Source organism: Lampris incognitus, chromosome 11 (assembly GCF_029633865.1).
Source record: "Lampris incognitus isolate fLamInc1 chromosome 11, fLamInc1.hap2, whole genome shotgun sequence".
Classification (NCBI taxonomy): domain Eukaryota; kingdom Metazoa; phylum Chordata; class Actinopteri; order Lampriformes; family Lampridae; genus Lampris; species Lampris incognitus.
In genome coordinates, this window is record NC_079221.1 from 17,434,622 (window position 1) to 17,440,686 (window position 6,065).

Sequence of the window (6,065 nt, forward strand, 5' to 3'; positions counted from 1 at the left end):
CCACAGTAGTCGTCACAAGAATTCCAGAAGTTCAGTTGACTGTGGGGATTTCAACATAAAACCTCATCACCAGGTTACCCGCAAAGCAACGGCAAAGCTGAGTCAGCCGTTAAGACAGCAAAAAGACTCTTGCTCAAAGCCAAGGCTGCTGGACGGGATCCTTATCTCGCCCTTCTGGACCACCGCAACACACCATCACAGGGTACTGATACCACACCAGCACAGCGGCTGCTCAGTCGCCGTACCAAAACACTACTGCCAACCAAGGCAAGCCTGTTACAGCCGAAAGTTGTGCAGGTGAAACAGGATTTACAAAATAACCAGCAATGGCAGAGGGCATACTACGACAGGTCGGATAAAGACTTGGACACGCTTGCCGCAGGTGAATGTGTGAGAGTTCAGCCTCTCGCACCCCACACTGGCTGGAGAGTGGGCAAGGTGCTGAGGCTGGTCGATAGGAGATCCTATGAGGTCCAGCTGCACACGGGTGGTGTCATCAGGAGAAATTGCAGACACCTCAGGCATGCACCAGGGGGAATCTTCACTGACACTATGGACATGGAGATCAGCAGCCCCAGTCAGCCAGAGAGTGTTGAACCCGGACATTCAGAGAGTGTTCCTTCTCGCAGTGTCTTAGCAGGAAACAAAACCAAGGACACTGGTGACAGGGCCAACCCTGTTACCACCAGATCAGGCCGCTCTGTTGTGCAGCCGCAGCGATACAAAGACTTTGTGACCTCACACAGATGAATGGATCCGTAGCACTAATGGACTTTTGGGGGGGGGGCATGAATGAAAAAAAAGTGAAAAAAAGTGAATCACAAATGTTGTGTACATATGTTCTTGTTCACCTGGTTATCTGCAAGTTGAGGTATTCATTTAAACATTGGTTATGTTAAACTGTGAAGAAAAGCCATAGCACTTTGATAGACAGTCGTTGATAATGTTCATTTTCATTAGGAGCTATAAGTAACTGATAAATATATGTCATTGTTAATATGAAAAACATTTTGAATGTTGATATTCGTACACTGTTAGTAGCAAAGAGTTTTGTTTGTATTTTATTGTTTACAGCAATAGACAATTAAAAAAATGTATTAAAGGTTCTAAAAAAAAAGAAGAAACTGAAAAGAGAAAGGATGTAACAATAGGAACTATTGTTAGGAACCATTGTTTAGTTCCTTGTTTACACAGGGGTCGTTTAGGTTGTTGCACCTGGAATAACGGACCGAGCATGATGCATAACCTTACGTGCCGAAGTTATTATTAAAGTTTATAGCCCAGTGGGGTTGAAACGAGTTGTAACGTCTCATTAGTAGAAGGAAACAACACACTTTAACATCATTGAAACAGTAAAGTGGCTAAAGCTGACCAACATATTTTGCACAGCACTGACATCACTAAATTGTTAACTTAATTTTCTCACACAATTTTAACTGTGCAAGGTGGTTAGCTTAAGCAGCTAACAGCCACATAGCTTAACTAGCTCGGTAAAGTGCATTTAGTTTGTAACGTAATTAGAATTATTGAATAGCAGTTTTCTCACTGTGTGTGTGTGTGTGTGTGTGTGTGTGTGTGTGTGTGTGTGTGTGCATGTATATACTATGTACTCATGCATTTGTGTGTTTCAGACAGATTTTTAAAAAAAAACATATTTTAACTTGTGCTTAGCTCTCATCTAATTTCTTGAATTCAACTGAATTTCAATTTATAGTGTAAAGTGCACTTTATACAGAATTGAATGCAGTCCAGTTGCAGATAATCTAAAGTCCAGACCCTGAGGTTTCAATGGAGACCCTCGGCCAGCTATAGCTCACTCATGCAGACTCTGGCACTAAACCCCAACTCAAGCACTTGGCAGACCCAAGATTACTTAACACCTTGTGCTGTGAGGACTCCAAAAGTACACTTTGGAAATGTAAAAACAAGACTTGCAAGAGATCCTCTTGCAACCTTGTACAGCTGCTCAATCTGTTAACACAGCGGCAGACATGGGAATTTGAGGTTGGTAGCCTTTTTTTTCTTGCTTCTTTCTGTTATGATTGCACATTGACTTAATTTTACAGATAAATTTCATTTGAACTTAATGATTTATTTTCATGCACTCTTCAATATAATTTAATCAAAGACTCAACCTTGGTCAACATTCAGTTATTTCATGTGTAGAGTGCAAAAACTGGAAAAAAATAAGTTGACTAACTTCCTTTTGGAAATTTTCAGATGCATTTATTGGTGTCATAGTCTGAGGATTTTTTTTTAATATATTTTACAAACTACTGTCAACCGTTGGATGGCAAAACTCTGTAGACAAAAAAGAACATTCACCAAAACCACTCAAATGTCAACAGATACTTTGTCATGAATGTTTACAAGCAGCATATCAGAATGTTTCATACTGATCTGTTATCGTATTTGTTTGCTCCACAGGTGGACAAGAGCAGAGTGCATGTCCCCAATGGACAAGGAGAATGAACAGTTCCCTTGTAGTCTTCCACCGTTCACTATTAAGTTGAAAATGGCACAATGAGCCCAGCAATTATCAGCAAATATGTTAAAGACCCCCTCCGATGAAAATCAAGTTTTTAAACCTTGTTAACATGTACATGTGGTGTTAGGGTAATGTTAGACGACATATCAGAAGCAAAATAAACAGTCAACACCATGGCTGATCATATCTGCTTTGAAACTGCAGTGTACCAAGGACAGACTCAAAAAATGGATTTAGTCAGGTAGGATTCATACATCAAAAATCTAAGGAACCAACCCCATTAATGGACTGGGTGGTGCTCTGTTACGTTCCCCGTTAAATGTCCAGAGGATGAGGGGACGTTACAAAGAAAAATAAAGTGTCCTGGAGGAATAAAAAAGGTGGGAGGCGGAACCAGGTGTAGAAACAAACAGATTTATTAATAAAAACCTAACCCTAAGTCAACATATACAACTCAAAGGGCAACTGAAGAAGCTGGCTCTTAACTAACCAGGCTTAGCTAACAAAAACTCGGAACACTAACACAGGTTTTGTAGAGCCGAAGGAACGGAGAAGACCGTAGGTTCACACTTTAGCCGTGTAGGCAACTTTCTTTAATCCACGGTAAATCAGAGAGACAACCAAACCACAGCTCGACTGAGCGGAGGTGGCAAGAATAACCAGAAAACTGGCTGGACAACCATAACTTAACCCTGCGTTAACCTGCCAGGGCAACCATGACTTAACCCTTAGTTCCTGGGTTGAATTCTGTCCCCAATACGTGTCCACCACATGAGCCCCCCCAGAATTCGCCCTAGTAATCGAAGTCAGGCAGGCGCGGGGGGACGACAGGCCGTCCGCGGCGGCTCCGGATAACAGGGGCCGGAGTGTCTCTGGGAGGCATTGACGCGGGCCTGTGGAGGTCGGCCTGAGGAGCAGAAGAGGCAGCTCGGGCCTCCACGGGGGGAGGAGGCGGAGCCGGGGGACGACTGCGACGAGGAGGTTGGGCTAACTCCAACGGCTGCGTCAAGTCCAGGTGTGCGGGTTTAACTCGGTCCACTGAAACATGCTCGGCCGTGCCCCCAAAATCCACCACCAGGTGCTTAGTTCCCCGTTCCAGGACACGGAAGGGGCCGTCATAAGGGGGTTGCAGAGGGGGGCGGTGTGCGTCGTGACGGATGAACACGTAGTCCGCTGACTGCAGACCTGGGGGCACCTGGAACACCGGCGCGCCGTGTTGGGCGGTAGGGACGGGTGTGAAAGCTCTGACCCCGTCCAGCAAGGAGGCTCGTTGGTCCACAGCTGACCAGGGACGCGTTGCATTGGGCATGAAATCGCCTGGGACTCGCAGCGGCGTGCCGTACACCAGCTCCGCAGAGGAGGCTTGTAGGTCTTCCTTCGGGGCGGTCCGCAGGCCCAGCATGACCCATGGGAGCTTGTCGACCCAGTTGCAGTCCTTGAGAGTAGCCCGAAGCGCAGCCTTCATGGACCGGTGGAAGCGCTCACATAGGCCGTTCGCCTGAGGGTGGTAGGCGGTAGTGCGATGAAGCTTGACGCCCAGAGCCTCACCCACAGCATTCCATAGCTCTGAGGTAAACTGTGGCCCGTGGTCAGATGAAAGGTCGGAAGGCGTACCGAAACGTGAGACCCACGACCCAATAAAAGCCCGGGCCACATCAGCAGACGTCGTGGATGCCAGGGGAACAGCTTCAGGCCAGCGCGTAGTCCTGTCCACCACAGTGAAGAGGTAGGTGAACCCATGGGAGGGGGGTAGGGGACCAACCAGGTCGACGTGGACATGGTCAAATCGTCTCTCCGGCACTGGGAAGCGTTCCAGGGGCGCCTTAATGTGGCGGTGTATCTTAGCCCGCTGACAGGCAACACACGAGTCGGCCCACGCTTTCACGTCTCTCTTAAGTCCCTCCCACACAAACTTAGCAGAGGTCAGGCGCACGGATGGCTTACCGCCTGGATGAGAGAGGCCGTGCACAGCTTCAAATACGGGGCGTCTCCAGCTGTGCGGGACGATGGGCCTGGGCTGTCCTGTGGAGACGTCACACAGGAGGGTGACACCTGTGTCGCTGAAAGGAACGTCCTGCAGGCGGAGCCCCGTGTCGGAGGCCCGGAGACGGAGGATGCTCGGGTCCGTGGCCTGGTCAGCGGCCATCTGTGCATAGTCAAGGCCTAGGTGGACCGCTCCAATCACTGCCCTAGAGAGGCAGTCAGCTACCTGGTTAGACTTACCAGCGACGTGCTGGATGTCGGTAGTGAATTCCGAAATGTAGGAGAGTTGTCGCTGCTGGCGAGCGGACCATGGCTCGGCCGTCTTGGACATGGCAAACGTGAGGGGCTTGTGGTCCACGTACGCAGTAAACTCGCGGCCCTCTAGCAGGAAACGGAAATGCCGGACGGCGAGCCAGAGACCGAGGAGTTCCCTGTCAAAAGTACTATACTTGCGCTCTCGGGGTGTAAGCTGGCGACTGAAAAAGGCCAAAGGCTGCCAAGCCCCCCCCACCCACTGTTCGTGAACCGCACCAACAGCATAGTCCGATGCATCCGTGGTTATGGAAATAGGCGCTGTAGGTGAAGGATGCGCTAGCAGGGTAGCCTGGGAGAGCGCAGCTTTAGTCTCGGTGAACGCACGGTCCCGCTCTGCTGTCCAGTCGACCGCCTGGTTGGGGGACTTGCCTTTCAGCGCCTCGTACAGTGGCCGGATGATAAAGGCGGCTCGGGGAATGAAGCGGTGGTAGAATGTCACCATCCCGATGAACTCCCTGAGCGCACGAGCTGTTTGGGGGCGCGGAAAGGCCGCCACCGCTTCCACCTTTGAGGGCAGGGGGACCGCCCCGCCCCCAGTGATGCGGTGCCCGAGGAAATCAATGGCCGTCAGCCCGAACCGGCACTTCGCCGGGTTGACGATCAGCCCATGCTGGCTGAGGCGTGTGAAGAGGGCATGAAGATGGGACAGGTGTTCTTCCTCGGAGGCGCTGGCGATGAGTATGTCGTCCAAATAGACAAAGATGAAAGGAAGGCCACGGAGCACTGAATCCATCAGCCGCTGAAAGGACTGGGCCGCGTTTTTGAGTCCAAATGGCATTCGTAGGAATTCAAATAGGCCGAATGGGGTAGTCACCGCTGTCTTGGGGATGTCTGAGGGGTGCACGGGAACTTGATGATAACCACGGACCTGGTCGACTTTTGAGAAGACGCATTTGCCAGACAGGTTTGCAGAAAAGTCCTGGATATGCGGGACAGGATAGCGGTCGGGCGTGGTGGCGTCATTTAGTCGGCGGTAGTCCCCGCATGGGCGCCAACCTCCATCAGGCTTAGCGACGATGTGGAGTGGGGACGCCCACGGGCTGTCAGAGCGGCGGATGATCCCCATGCGTTCCAGGTGCTCGAACTCAGACTTGGCAATGGCGAGTTTGGCGGGGTCGAGGCGCCTGGCTCTGGCGTAGACCGGGGGCCCCTTCGTAGCAATGTGATGCTCCACCCCATGCTTAGCGGTGGGTGCAGAGAAGGTAGGCTGGGTGAGGTCAGGGAACTCAGCGAGGAGGCGGTTGAACTTGTCTGCCTCTGAGAGAGAGTTGGCTAGACC